At 37.3% G+C, this 16,344-nt stretch overlaps 1 protein-coding gene across 13 annotated transcripts in view; it reads left to right on the forward strand.

Moving 5' to 3' along the window:
- SLC16A7 (solute carrier family 16 member 7) overlaps nt 1-16,344 on the forward strand; it is a 170,237-nt gene that overhangs the window by 73,223 nt on the left and 80,670 nt on the right. Inside the window, exon 4 of one of the 13 annotated variants that reach the window (XM_049115107.1) lies at nt 5,938-6,161. The exons of 10 other annotated variants lie outside the window; for them this stretch is intronic. The gene's annotated coding sequence lies outside the window, so the exon portion shown is untranslated. Of the gene's footprint in view, nt 1-5,937; nt 6,162-10,939; nt 11,037-12,700; nt 12,898-16,344 lie in introns of those variants that run through there. 2 more of the 13 variants (XM_025476786.3, XM_035721651.2) reach the window with 2 other exon arrangements.

A 16,344-nucleotide genomic window follows, 5' to 3' on the forward strand; every position in this document is an offset into this window, starting at 1 on the left:
GGTCTTTATTTATCTTATTTCTGCTCTAATCTTTGTTAATTCTTACCTTATGCTAAGTTTGGCCTTATTTTGTTCTTTTTTATAGTTTCTTGAGGTTCAAAGTTAGTTTGTTTATTTGAGATATTTCTTTTCTCTTAATATAATGATTTATCACTGTAAACTTCCTTTGTAGAATTACTTTTGTTACTTCCCATAAGTTTTGCCATGTTGTGTTTCCATTTGCTTTGTTTCAAGATAATTTTGATTTCTTCTTTGGCTGGTTATTCAGGAGTATATTGTTTAATTTGTACATGGGTGAATTTTCCAGGTTTTTTTTTTCAGTTATTGATTTCTAGTTTAATTCCATTATGGTGGAAAAGATACTTGGTATGATTTAAATCCTAAGTTTGCTTGTATTTCCTTTGTGACCTAATGTATGATATAACCTAGCGAATGTTCTGTGTGCAATTGAGAAGAATGTACATTCTGTTGCCATTGGATGGAATGCTCTGTATATACTGTTTGGTCTATTGGAATAAAGTATATTTCAAGTCCAGTGTTTCCTGATTGATTTTCTGTGAGGATATTCTATCTATTGTTGAAAGTTGTGTATTTAAATCCCCTAATATTATTGTACTGTTGTTTTTTTTTTTTTTTTCTTTTCAGATTTGTTAGCATTTGCTAACTACAGTTAGGTGCTCCATTTTTGTCTTCATAGATATTTAAATTGTTATATCCTCTTGATGAATTGAGCCTTTTATCATTATATAATGACTTTTTCTTTGTCTCTGCTTAGAGTCTTTGACTTAAAGTCTATTTTAAGTGCTTTAAACATAGCACCCTAATTTCCTTTATTTTTGTTTGTATGGAAATTTAATTTCAATTACATGTAAGAACTCTACTTTTTACTTCCCTTCTCATATTTTATGTTTTTGATGTCATAATTTACTTTTTAAATATTGTATATCCATTAAATTATTATGGTTATTGTTATTTTTAATAAATTTGTCCTCCAGTTTCCATGGCTACTGCTTTCTCGTGTCTTTTTTAGATTACTGCAATAGAATTTAGCTACTTTGTTAAACCATTTCTTCAAACATATTCTTCTCTATACTATCTGTAGGATTATTTTCTAAAATGCAAACTAACTAAATCATTCCCTTGCTCTAAAAACAGAATGTAAATTCCAAAACTCTAAGATAAATAGACTATATGCCCTTTCACCTCATTTTTCTCTAACATCATCATGATGTCATGCTGTCTCTTATTTCTAGGACATACTAACTAATGTATTTTCTTGACATCTGTTACCACTCCCAATCCCACCTTGTCCCAATCCAACCCAAGAGTGGATCTCATTCATATTTCAAGACTCAGTGCACTCAGGTCATTGTGACTTCAAATACCCTTGAGTAGTTGAGATATTTCCTTAACTCATCACCATGTTGTCTTGGTTTTTCTTGTCTTTCTCCATAGAAATCTGAATTTATCTATTTAATGATGTTTATCATAATATGTTGTAATCATCAACTTCATAATTTACCTCCTACACTGAGTTAGTTCATAGGTCAGAGACAATATTTTGTGTGTTAGTCATCTTTATATTCCTAATGTCTGGCATAAAATGAGATAACAGTAAATGCTGAGTGGATGAATGAATGAACACTGGAAATAAGAAGATATGAAAACACAATGTTCTATCTTGATTTTGTCATAAGGGCAGAATTAGATCAAAGGAAGAGGCTTTTAAGGCCTAAGAATAAGAACTCAAGATAGAAATTCATCTCCACTTTAATTATCATTCAGAGAGAGGCAAGATCTGTAATTGAAGATCAGCACAGTTAATACTCTGTAAGCTGTAGAACTTACCCGCATTTATCATTTTTACTATCCCTATATGTTTCTCCACAGTGATGATTCATAATAACCTGAAAAAGAAGGGAGTTTTCTGTCTAACTTTAAGACCATCAAGAAAAGAAAGCTTTAGGGAAACTATGCCACTTTGCAGCCAGGTTGCAAGAGTAGAACTTAGAAAGGACAGAGAGGCAACAGACAAAAGATTAGAAAACAGGTTGAGTCTCTCTGGGACCATAGCCAAGAAAGAATTAAGTAGGGGGTAAGTGGAAAGCTGCTCTAATCCTTAGAGTTTCCAAGAGCCCTGGAGCTCAGTGTTACAGAAAATGAGGGACATTTTCCAATAAAATGTTTTCCAGATAGTGATTAACCAGATTTGAAAGACAACTTGAACTTCATAGGGATTATATCTAGTCTTATTTCTCTTAGACTGAGGATGAATTATCTTGATTGCTATTATGTTTTGAATTGAGAGGAAGTCAGGGAGAGAAGGTTCTTCAGCTTCTACTCTTTAGAAGTAAGTGAAACAAAAATGCTTCCGCATTTTCCTTTCCCTGGATACTTTATTTGCAAAATCTTTTTTTGTTTACCCCACCCCTGAATGATGAATTTCTATCATAATACCCTGTTTATTTTCTTTGTATACGATATCAATATGTAATTACCTCGTTCATATTTTTAACTTTCTTTTGACCCCTCTCCTCCACTGAATTATACGTCCATGGGTAGGAATTCATTTGGCTCAGCAGTGTAGCCACTGCACTTGGTACATAGTAGGCTTTCAATTGATATTTGTTGAATATTAACTGAATAGGCAGTCAATTTGATATTAATAATCCTAATTCTTCTGACTCTTCATGCTTGGCTTTTTTACCAGGACCTTGAATCCTCTGAAAAGTCTTCCACCAGATATATTTCTGGGAATCACATGAAGTCAGAAAGGGATCAAATGAACTGTCCACTACTGTTTCTTACCATTGTTAATGCTGTCAGTGTAAACAACAGCAGCAAGAAAAACAAAATATTGCCTATGGAAAGACCTGATCTTCTGATGCTCCAAAAGTAATTGATTACCTAGGACCTGAGGCTGCGATGCAGGCAGTAATGGCAAAAATACTCCCTATACAAATCTATACCAAACTTTATCTTCTGAATCTTAAATCATCAGTGTCTACAAAGCTTCAAGGTCTTTGAGGAAAACAGTATCTTTAGCCTCTGTCCATAAACTCTCCGTCCTTTAGAATTCGCAGACTGGACAAAATGGGTACCATGCCATCCATCTTGTCTACTGTTTTATTTTACTCTCTCATGAACTCTCCTCAGGCCTCCCTGCACTCTTCTCTCAGCCTGTAGTTATATAGGATGACAAAAGAAGAACAACAACAATGAAACAAAGTTTTCAATGCATGCAAATAGATTCCTAGAGTCATCTTCAGTTCACTAGCCCTCTGGGCATAGTTTGGAACCTCCATTTTACTTGTATCAGAACAATTCTCTGTATAAACCACTGTTCTCCTTTAAATCTAGAAGCTCATTGCAAACATTTTCTTAAAAATAGAACTGCTTCAAAAATTGTAGAAAAAATGTTGATAGCATTTTTTCCTAACCAAATTAGCTGCTGTAATAATCTCCCTGTTTATCAAGAGATGCATACTTATTAGAGAAAGGTGTAAGCATGGTGGGGAATGAAGAGGGATGAAGAGTGGTTCTCATTTTGCAGCCCCTTTTAAGATCAAGTATTAATGAATGCAATATTTCAAATAGTGATTCAACCTATGGTATTCTCATATTTGAATGGGAATCTCTGTTACCAGTTCCTTTGAGAGAGTCAGCTCTAGGCACAGGTGGCATTAGTGGCATTCAGGTAATTTTTTTGAAGGTCTCTGAAAAACATGGCTTAGTCAATCTGAACTCCTCTCAAGATAGGGCTAGATTCAAAGGTATATTTATTTCCATCACTTAGAGGGACCAGCTTAAAGCCAGATAGTCCTGAGACTCCACAAATCCCTTGATGCAGCTTTATTCCCCAAGGTCCTTGGTAATGAATTTTACATGTTTGATCCCAAAGGACATGGGGGAAAGTGGAAATTCTAAGTAGTTTGAGTGGAATTTGACTGGCTTTTAGAAAGTTTTCTGTGAGACCAAAATTTACCTACTATCATTTAGTGCTGTGTGAATAGTATACTTCATTTACTGAAATAAATTTAGCTATTTAAACTAAATCTATTGAGTAAATTTTGTCACTATCTGCAGACAATGAATCTAGCCCCAATGTCTATTTTAGGATTGTATGAGCAACAAACGCCACGTTAAGATTATTATGTTATTGCTAAGTACATAAATTTCTTCATTCTAAAGGCGAACACTATAAAAATAGTGTCAAGTTTTATATATCCTGGAATGAAGTTATTTACTGAATCTGAGGTTACAGTGGTAGATACTCTAGAGATTATAAATATGATTTATTCATGGTTCATGGTCTCAAGATACTTACAGTCCAGGATGGGAGATAGACATGAGATTTTCAAAAATAAAATATGGTATGCTATAATCAAATAGATTTGAGAGTTTAGAGAAGGTAGATATTCCTTTCTCATAAATTATTAGAAGGACTTTCATGATTTTATTTAAAAGGCATCATTTATTTGTGCGGAAGGATGGGTGTTATTTCTTCATGTGACAATGTAGGAGGGTTGGCAAATGAAGGGATGGTAGATTTCCGGGGGGGGGGGGGGACACTTTCTGCACTAAAAACAGTCTGGGAGCTTTGTGTCCTGTAACTAAAGCAAATTGAAATACATATTAACATAGTGAAGACTTTGAGAAACTGTGAAATAAATCCACCATTCAGCAGAGAATTCCTCAAATCTACTTGATTATTTATATCCATATAACGTCTGTAAACATCCTGTGGGACAGGTGTTTCCTGATAGAATATTATGCAATTTAAGACAGAGAATGGTAAAAATGAGCAAGACAGTCAAATTTTGCAATGCCTTGAATTTAAGACTGCAGTGCCATTGAAGTCTGAGTGATAGAGTAACCCAATCTGAAGATACTGTTCGGAGATTAGTCCTACTGGGTGCGGGGAGGCTGGCTGTGTGGAGAGGTATGGGAGGCAAGCATAGGATACTGAAGATGAGACAGTCCATTAGGGGATAATGTGAGATGAACAGGGATGTGAACCATGGTGGTCAAAAGAGAAATGGAAAGAAAGATGCATTCAAGAGCTATTAAAGAAAATTATGTATGCAGAAGACAGGACTTGTTCAGGATAGGAACTGACTGTTATCACCATTAACAGACTTAGGGGAATTTTACATTTCAGTGAGCTATCCTTCTGAAAATGTGTAGGAAGCAGTAAGAAATAATTATAAATTAGGGGGCGCCTGGGTGGCTCAGTTAGTTAAGTGTCTGCCTTCAACTCAGGTCAAGATCCCAGGGTACTGATGTGGAGCCCCGTGTTGGGCTCCCTGCTCACTGGGGAGTCTGCTTCCCCCTCTTCCTTTGCCCCTGTCCCTGCTCATGCACTCTCTCTCTCTCCCCCTCTCTCTTTCTCTCTGTCAAATAGATAAAATCTTAAAAAAAAAAACAAGAATTATAACTTAGAAAAAGCAATGCTATAAGGGATAGAGAATTGGAACACACTACATATAAAAATGGTAACTGTATAATAGAGGTAGATAATAATGGAGAGTAAGGAAAGGGAAGAGAGAATCAGCAATATAGCCCTTTATGAGAACCCACATATGTTGGACATGAAGAGGAAAACTAGCTATAGAAGGAGATATAGTGAAATAGTGAAGTCTCTAGTACAAAGTACAATGAAATATTGTTAAAAACCATAGAACATATGAAATGAGCCACAGTGGTTTTGGAGATTAGGAAGTCATGGCTCATTTTCAAGAGAAAATTAACTCAGTGAAACTTGCTAGTGAAAAGTTCGAAGCAAGGAATTATGATTAGGTGGTGAGAAAGTAGAGTTATAAAGAAAGATGGCCCTTTCATGAAGTTTTGAAGTGAAGATGAGAGAAATGTAACCATGGCATGGGGAAAAACAACAACAACAACACTGGAGAGGTCATGCTTTCCTATTCTTTTTAGGCTTTGGGAGATAAACACATTTTATGGGCCAGAGGAAAGAACCAGAAAAAAACAATATATTAAAAATTGAAAATAAAGTGTGAAAATTATTGGAGCCAAATCTTTTAGAAAGGCGGAGACTTCATTAACAATGATGAGTAAAGGAATCAGCATGAGATGAAAGAAGGCTGTGTTTTTGTTCTGCACACAGAATAGGAAGAAAAGGTTTGTAATAGTGGTAAAAGGTAGGTAATCCCCCTCCCCCTCTTTTTTTTTTTTTTGGTAATCCCCTTTTTGCCCTTCCCAGGTTTGTAAAGTTCTCATGAAAAATGATTGCAGCTCGCAGCTCCCACCCCAGCTCCTTGTCCTACTGTCAGTCAGATTGGCATGTGTGGGGCTGGCAAACAAGAAGTGGAAAAAAGCTTAGGGCTCTCTGGTGAAGCAGGAAGAAATGTGAAGGAAGTGAGAGCTCTTCCCTGGCCCAGCAAAGTCAGAACAAATAGGAGCAAATCGCCTGGAACAGAATGGAACCCAGGCAGGCAGGACAATCTCTGGCCTGAGAGGATGGCTGGATGCCAGGATCTAGGAGAGGAGGGCGAGCTGGAAACCAAACTAATACAATGATTACAATGTAGAGAAATTAAATTAGGAATAAATTATTTGGAATTATCTATATCTTCCCTGGCCAGGTATCTGCGAAACCTGAGAGAGGAAATCCTCCAGGCTTTTAGGAGAAAACTAAGGAAGGAAAAACAGATGCCAAGTGCAAAGACAAAAAGGGTTCTAATAATTTCGTTATTTCTAACTTGGTGTGGGGGCAAGTGTGTCACCTATCCTCAGAGGACTGCATTTGCTTGTTTCTGTGCTTCTGTGGGATTCGCAGTCTTGACGAGCACTGTAAGGCGGAGAAAGGGAATGAGCCAGTTTTCCTTTCTCTGCGTTGGGGGATGATGCTTCTTTCTGGTGACCTTCCAGAAGTGACAAGCAGGATCGAACCAATTGATTTATTTTCAGCGGCTCCTATAGCTCTCATCGAGGTTATATTTAACTTTGGGTTCATTTTTGTTCCAGTCAGCTCCCACTTCATTATCAGGGTGCAGTGCAGATCACATAACAACAACGTCAGATGCTACATAGAAGGGCTTGAGATTGGGAATTCTGTGGAGCTTCCCAGTGGGGCTTCCTTAGAGAAGATCTTCATAGTGAATCTTGAGAATGTCATAAAACAGGATGAAAGTAATCACTTTCGGCCCTGCCTCCTTTTTCAGTGAGGTTTTATTGATCTCCTGTAAGAAATGACTCCAGTTAATGGTCCCCACTGATGTCAGTGTCATATAATTTATATAGAAGTTGGACAAGAGGAATACCTTTTGGTGTTTGTAAATAGTCGATTCTTATGCATTATTAATGATCTCTTTAGCAACTATTTAAAATTCTATTGAACATGTTATTTTTACTGAACAAAATATGATGACATGATTTCCATTTGGTAGTTGTAGACTATAATTTTTTAGGATATGTAAATTGGGCCAATATGGGAACTAAAAATATATAGTGTATGAGTTGAAATATCATAGTTCTTTAAAACACTTTGAAGATCTTTTAATGTGCAAGGTGCTGCTTTCATTCGTAGGAAAATATCTTCATGTGATTTATTTACAACATTGAGCCAAATTGTCCTGATTTTACGGGAACATGGAAACATGCTCCACTATTTTAATCTTGATAATGAAAAACCATTCAAACGTATACCAGGCCCTCTGAGGATCTTAGGTAATAATTTTTATGGAAACTGAATAAAATTCTCGGCCCATTTCAGGAACTAACACTTGGCGTTTAGGAGCCTCTTGCATTTAAGAATGTTGCCCAGTCCCCTTACATAATGGAATTCCTTCGGAGGATTCTTTCAAAAGAACTTTTCTCATTCAGCCCGTAGTTTTTAGAATCTTGGGAAACTTGCTCAAATAATGTCTATCTCTTCATTACTTATTTTTGAATGGCAGTAGCATTTTTCCAGAGAAGGAAAGAAATTTGTATTTCGGAAGCTAAGAAAGTCCATAAAATGGTACTATTTTAGTGTCATAGAATCAAATAGAAGCTGAAAGAGACCTCAGAGAATGCCTAATCCTGCTGTCTTTTTACAAATAAGGAAACTAAGAGCCAGTGTGAATGTCACTTGCTCAAAGGGTGACAATACTTTAGTGACATTTATTGTGATATATGTATTTGAATTTTCCAGTGTTATATCTCTGTATGTCGCATAAAGCAAGATACAGAGTATATGAGTCATTTTAATCACTTGGTCATTTTACATGTCCAACAGACACTATTCCTTTCCATACAGGCTCAGTACATTTTAGAATATAACCCTTAAAATTTTTTTTTAATTATTTGATTCTAGTTAGTGTAAATAAGAACACTCTCAGTTCTTTGTGAGATATGCCTCTCTAAATACACTTAATTATAGACAATTTAAGTTTACTAGACCTCCAGGGACTGCACTATTCATTTCTTCACCCCTGTTCCCAACTGCTTCTTAAACTGAAAGAATTTGCTGGTGTTCGACTTAACCCTGTAAGAGATTTTAAGAAAAAAGTACTAAGGCTATACCCTTGGTTAGGTCTTTCCTTGCTTTTGTGACTTTTTGATTCAGTTTTTGCACTGTGACAGTGTGTTCATTTGAGAATCTTTTTATCAGGCTGAAGGTGGGGAAAATGTGTCTTACAATCCTGCAAGTCCCTCTAATACATGGGCTGTCCCTTCTTCCAGTTCATCCCTGCTTGCAAGCAGATCAGATCTTTTATGACCTCATTGCCTCTGCTAGTGCTTATTAAATATTGCTAATTAAAACCTATTCTTTCTACCAACATCATTTATCCATATCTCTTGTCTCAAAACCCCAACTGCTTTGTGTGCATTTTCCACCTTCCAAGATATCACAGACAAATAGTTTTATCAAATATTTCCTCTCTGCCTAACATAAGTTGTCATTTTTCTAATTTCTTCTAAGAGTCCTCTTGACCATCTGTCCATCCCTGAAGCCAATGCCACACATTTTAGGATTTTGTTTTATATACACCACCTCAGATTTTGTTGTTCTATCAAACAGCTCTAATATCTTAAGGCTTACAATAGACATCATTTTTTATTCATTCATACTACTTGGTCAATTATAGCTCTAGTTGGCTCTTGGGTGACCTTCAAAACATACTCTCATTTTCAGGGATCTAGGGACCTGTTTTCATATTAAAATGTAAGGATTATAGGTATAGAGTCAAAACATTCAAATATATTTTAAGGTGACTCAGATATGGTCCAAACATGATTGATTTATATCCCATTGACAAAGCATGTCCTAAGTTAGTGGGAAGGGAATATATTTTGTCTGCAGAGAAGCATGGCAAAGATGGGTGGACCAGGACAGATAATTATGCATAAAAAATAAAATTGTCAATTGAATTCATTCATAAATGTATAGTAGAAGAAGCATCTGACAACCTTTTTAGGTTCCTGAGAGTTCCACAGGAACTTCCTTTCTAAATTTTATAATCCTGACTACTGATACTATTTTTCTAAATCCACTGGATGGTAATTTTCTGTGGGATCTAGCTATTGTTTCCTCTTCCTATTTTGGCAATTATCAACCAATTGAATGTCTACTGAAGTCTCTGGGGGGAAGTACATAGCTGAAATGGGCAAGCTGAACCTAGGCAAGTGACTATAAGCAACGTAAGGATTGGAACAGGTCAAATATAGCAGGGGGGAGAAGAGCAGTGATATGAACACTGCCAGTAGTTCCTGATTGCAGAGTAACACCAAGACGGTAGGAAGTGTACAGTCCTTAAGTCTATGAGAGCCTGGTCCTAGGGTGAAACCAATGCTGCAGATAGACTCAAAACCAGACACTTAACAGGATTGAATTTCCAGTTTCATTATCTGCAAAATGGAGACTATAGCTCCTAAACAGAATAGAAAAAATACATGTCAAAGTGTCAGGTGTCTTAATCAGTGACTTAAGAGGTAGCAGTAAATGTTATTTATATGGGTAATTGGTAATCAGCAAATGTAATTTATATCTAAATCAATGCATGGAGACCATCTCTGGGTATCTTCTTTACAAGTTATAGAAAAGCTTCCTAATTTCACTTAGGTATAACTAAAAACAAAACAATATAAAATAAGATAAAAGGACACAAAAATGGAGGTAAGATCTTTAAAAATATAGCTTGTAATTTCACTGTATTACTTACTATAATCATATTTGGATTGGTTGTAGATGAGTTAAAATTAGCCTGTTTTTTAAAGCAGACATAAACCTCAAAATTAGGGCAAATACTTAAATGTATAAGATTAAGCTAACATTTTATATATTAAGATATTATAATAATAGTTATTTCAAATTAGTATAATTAAATTAAAAAATATATATATATATGTTTTTTTTTTTCCTACAAACCTCACCTTAAGACTATGACCTATGTATTTTTTTTAGTAGGCTCCATGGCCAGCATGGAGCCCAACGAGGGCTTAGACTCACGACCCTGAGACCAAAACCTGAACTGTGACCAAGAGTCAGATGCTTAACCTTCTGAACCACTCAGGCACCCTGTCTGTGCTTTTTTTTTTTTTTTCTTTTTTTTTTAATGCATCTCTTTTGTCAGATATTTTGAATTTTACTATCATACACATACATATCACCGTATTTTCTCTGAACGTTATATCATAAATATTTCCCATGTTATTACACAATTTTCGTAATTCTCATTTAATGTATGTATAACAGTCTATCAATTGAATGACAGTAATACGTTCATCCACTTCCCAAGTTTGGGCATTAGGTTGTCTTTCATTTCCCCATGCTCTAAACGTGATTACTCAAGGGAGACAGGGGGCAGGGCTTATAGCATCATCAGACTATGCTGATAAGACATTGGGTAACAAAGATGTATGTCATAGATGGAAACAGATATGTTCAAGATACTAAAAAGAGCAATGTTTCTTAGGGACTTTCAGCCACTTGGTGGGCAGAGGAATCAGTAGACCAGGGGAGCTTATCTCCGTAAATTGGAAGACCCTGTTACTTCATGCCTCTGGCCTGAAGGTTGATTCACCTTGCTTTGGTACTATTTCTTTATCCTGCCCCTAGTGGTATTGTATTTTAAAGACACTTCTAGGGGATTTTAGCGTATTTTTGAATCTCATAGTTGGTATCAGGAGATCTTAATGGATTTTTTTCTTTACTTGATTTTTTAAAAAATGGGCTTCTTAATAGAAAAGTAAGAAAGATATTCTCTGGCCCTGTAATCTTCCTAGAAAAATCCAGCAATTTTTTTAAACACCCCTTCCCTAATGCCAGTTAACTACCTTCTTTTCAAATTGAGCAAAGAAAGAAACACCAGAAAATTGTTGAAGACGAAATGGAAATGCAAAATGAAAGCTATAATTACATTTATTCCAGGTTGACCAGAGAATGTCACTGAATATGAAAGGTGAGAAAGATAATAGGAATGCCTTTCCAGCTATGCTCCAAGGAATTCTAAACATCTTAAGAGGAATCTTAGGGACCATTTCATGGAAGGAGTCAGGGAATTATAATAGCGATGGAAGATCTTTATGACTGACTACCCACTCTTCCCCCCTAGTAAACCAGAGTAGCGGGTTTGGGTACTAGGATTCTGAGTAAGACTTTGTTTCTAGAAAGGATTCTATGGCTTTAAAACCTGTTGAGGGAAAGGGAGTAGAGAGTAAAACCACACTGATCTATTGCCATCGTCCTTACCTACAGAGCCATACGTATTTTATGGCTCTAGGAGAGAAGACTACACATGCTAATAGGTAAAATACTATTAAAATACTAAATAGGTAAGTTTTTCTCTAGACATGAAAATATATTTACAAGTTTGGGCTGATTCCTCTTATCTAAACAAACTAGATTGCATACTGTTAATGCTATTAGATAAATAATTCTAATAATTACTAGAGCTTTATCGAATGTTTAATTGATCACCACATTTGTTCGATAGTCACTGTTAAAATTCTCATTTTACAGTAGTGGAAACTAAGAAATTAAATACATCTTGAATGTAGTGGGATAGAGGTTTGCATTCAGAGAGTTTTGACTTCAAACACAAGGGTGTTTAACTTCTTTTTTTTCTGTATGGCACAGCTGTATGCTAATTCATAAGCAATAAAAATTCTTATTTCCAAGACACTCATTTCTCTTTCACCTTTTTTTTAAAATTTTTTTAAAGATTTATTTATTTATGATAGACATAGAAAGAGAGAGAGAGGCAGAGACACAGGAGGAGGGAGAAGCAGGCTCCATGCCAGGAGCCTGATGTGGGACTCGATCCCGAGACTCCAGGATCGCGCCCTGGGCCAAAGGCAGGCGCTAAACCGCTGAGCCACCCAGGGATCCCCTCTCTTTCACCTTTGAGGATATTTATTGAACACCTACCAAGTTCTGAGAATAAAATCAAATAAGATAGAGTTTACCCTGGAGAATAGGGGATGGTGCCAAGGAACTGATATATATGTTATGTGACATACATATTATGGAATATTATGCACAGGGAGTTAGGATTGGGATTATAGTCAGACACAGATAAGGGAGCTGATATCTATCTATACCTTAAATTATAGACAGGAGTTAGTCAGATAGAGGAAGATAGTGGTGAAATAGTGGAATAAATAGCAGATGTGCTGTGCAGTGGTGGGACATCATGATGGCTCAAGAACTACAGATAGTTCACTACAATAATTACAACCAACTCTTGCAGGTGTGTTAGAGAAAGAGTCTGACAAGCAATTTTCAAACATTCAAAATCACCCGGGGGATTTACTGAATGTAGCTTGCTGGGTCTCACTCACAAAGTTTTCATCCAGCGGATCTGAGTTGGTGCCCTAGAATTCAGTTGTCTAACAAGTTACTATGTAATGCGTATGCTACTCAACCAGGAGCCACACCATGAGAACTACTAGGTAAGATCCATAAACAGAGGCCAATTTCTTTTTACTGTAGTATGGTTAAAATTTGGCTAACAGGAAAAAAGCATTAGAAACAAAAGGACATGAACAGTCTATATGTAACACAAACAGAACCATCTGCTACAACTCACAACCAAATTAATATATAAGGAAATATATCTTTGCATACTAAAGTTTTGTGTTTGGCGATTTTTGTAAAGATTAATAGAAAACTAAGATACACTCATTATATATTTAAACATTTTCAAAAATATATGAATTACACATCACCCTTTTCCAAAGTCACCAGCTACTAATAGCTTCTCACGTGTATGTAGAAGACTGGCTTGTGGATGCATGGCTTCCATTTTCATATCTGTGCCTCCTCTCTGTGTTTTTTTGTGCGTCTGTCTTTATTTTTTTTCATGTTTTTAAATTTTTTTTTATTGGAGTTCAGTTTGCCAACATATAGCATAACATCCAGTGCTCATCCTGCCAAGTGCTCCCCTCAGTTCCTGTCACCCAGTCACCCCAACCGCCCCCCGCCCACTTCCCCTTCTACCACCCCTTGTTTGTTTCCCAGAGTTAGAAATCTCTCATGTTTTGTCACCCTCACTGATATTTTCACTCATTTTCTCTCCTTTCCCTTTTATTCCTTTCACTAATTTTTATATTCCCCAAATGAATGAGACCATATAATGTTTGTCCTTCTCCGACTGACTTACTTCACTCAGCATCATACCCTCCAGTTCCATCCACATTAAAGCAAATGGTGAGTATTTATCTCTTCTGATGGCTGAGGAATATTCCATTGTATACATAGACCACATCTTCTTTATCCACCATCTTTCGATGGACACCGAGGCTCCTTCCACAGTTTGGCTATTGTGGACATTGCTGCTATAGACATCGGGGGGCAGGTGTCCTGGCATTTCACTGCATCTGCATCTTTGGGGTAAATCCCCAGCAGTGCAATTGCTGGGTCGTAGGGCAGGTCTATTTTTAACTCTTTGAGGAACCTCCACACAGTTTTCCAAGTGGCTGCACCAGTTCACATTCCCACCAACAGTGTAAGAGGGTTCCCTTTTCTCCGCATCCTCTCCAACATTTGTGGTTTCCTGCCTTGTTAATTTTCCCCATTCTCACTGGTGTGAGGTGAGATCTCATTGTGGATTTGATTTGTATTTCCCTGATGGCAAGTGATGCAGAGCATTTTCTCATGTGCTTGTTGGCCATGTCTGTGTCTTCCTCTGTGAGATTTCTGTTCATGTCTTTTGCCCATTTCAGGATTGGATTGTTTGTTTCTTTGGTGTTGAGTTTAATAAGTTCTTTATAGATCTTGGATACTAACCTTTTATCTGATGTGTCATTTGCAAATATCTTCTCCCATTCTGTAGGTTGTGTGTGTCTGTCTTTTCCTCTCTCTTATAAACTACCTGTGATTGCCTTTAGGGACCACCTGGATAGTTTAGGATCAAGCTCCTCTTTCAAGATCATTAACTCAGTCACATACTTTGCTAGAAGCCTTAGTCTGTTGGGGCTGCTGTAGCAAAATACCATAGGCTGTGTGGCTTTCTGGAGGCTGGGAAGCCCAAGATTAAGGTGCCAGTAGATTCTGTGTCTGGTGAGAACCAGCATCCTGATTCATAAATGGCCGTCTTTTTGTGCCCTCTCATGGCAGAAAGGGTGAAAGAAATCTCATGGGCCTCTTTCATGAGGACATTGATCTCACTCATGAGGGCTCCATCCTCATAACCTAATTACCTCCAACAGGCCGCATCTCCAAATATCATATTGGGGATTAGGTTAGATGAATTTGGGGAGGATATAGCATAGACTCAAAAGTCTACTGTATCATCTAAATATTAAAATCAAATATAGGTGTGACTCAAGGTATGAATCATCCAGAGGCAAATCTTCTCCAGCTATGAACCTGTGAAATCTTCCAAAATATAATGGCGAGATAGATGTAGGATAGATATTCCCATTCCAAAAGGGAAAAATTGGAAAAAAGAAAGAAGGGATTCCAAGTAAATCCAAAACCCAGTATTAAATCTTCAGAGCAAACAACATTAAATCTTAAGGATCAAGAATAATCTTTTTTTCACTAGATTCTCTGCCTTCTGGACCCACTGGGGCTATGATCTCATTTTTGCCGCTCTCACAGGTCAGAGTGAACATCTCAGTGTTCCCGCACACAGCCCGTTGCCCAGGGCTCCTTTGTACATCACCCTCACTAGGGGTCCCTGCCATAGCCCTATCCCTGTAGTAGTATTTCGCCTGGGCTCTGCCCCAGTAGGATGGCGTTCTATATCCATGACTCTCCTTACTAGGATCCTGATGCTGCGACTCTTTCAGGCATCTTCTGGAATCTAGGTGGAGGCAGCCATGCTCCCATGGCTCTTGCATTCTGCACACTGACAAAGATGGTAGAGGAGTATGGAAACCACCAAAGTTTACCTCCTGTGTCCTCTAGAACTGCACCAGGGGCAGCCAACGAGCTCAGTTCTGGAGTGCAGAGAGCAGAGCCCATGATGTGAGGTAGCACTGGGCAGCATGTCCCAAGGTCTCACTTACATGAAACCACCTTCGGGCAGCCCCACCTTTAAAACCACTCTGCACTGTGGACCTGTGATGGAAAGGGCCGCCCTGATGATTTCTGAATTGTTTTTGAGGAGACTCTTCTTTGTCTTCAACAGTAGCTCATGTTCCTGTTGAGGTGGCTGACTAATTTTATCAAAGTGTTTTGCCCACACTTTTAGTGTTCTCTTCTGACCACACTTTCTCATTCTCTTCAGTATGGATTGGCTGAGAGTTCTCCAAATCTTAAATTCTGCTTCTTTTCTGATTAACAGTTCTGCCTTTAAATCATTTCTTTCTTCTGGCATTTTACTATAAAAAGTAATTTTACTATAAAAAGGCCACTCCTTCAACACTTAGAAATAACTTCAGCTAAATATCCGATTTCATCACTCACAAGTTCTACAGTAGAGCTAGAAGATGAACACAGTTCTTAGCCACTTTATGGCAAGGGTCACCTTTGCCTCATTGTCTAATGATAGCATGTGCCTGATTTCCATCAGACCTCATCAGAATCACCTTTACCTCCCATATTTCTACTAACATTCTGTTCAGGATTAACTCTGATATTCTTGGAGAAGACTTGGGCTTTCTTTACAGTCTCCTCTTTTCTTAATTGGCTGTCACTAGAATCACCCTTAATCCATTTATGGTAATAGCCTTTCTTCACGTGCACCCCAAAATTGGCCCAGCTTCTCCCCACTACCCAGTTCCAAAGCCACTTTCACGTTTTTAGGTGTTTGTTATGACAGCATCCCACTCCCAGTATCAATTTTTTATCTTAGTCTGATAGGGTTGCTGTAACAAAATACCATACACTAGGTGGCTTATAAATAACAGAAATTCATTTCTTACAGTTGTGGAGGCTGGGAAGTCTAAGTT

This window comes from Canis lupus, chromosome 10, assembly GCF_003254725.2.
Source record: "Canis lupus dingo isolate Sandy chromosome 10, ASM325472v2, whole genome shotgun sequence".
In the NCBI taxonomy this organism is placed as follows: Eukaryota; Metazoa; Chordata; class Mammalia; order Carnivora; family Canidae; genus Canis; species Canis lupus.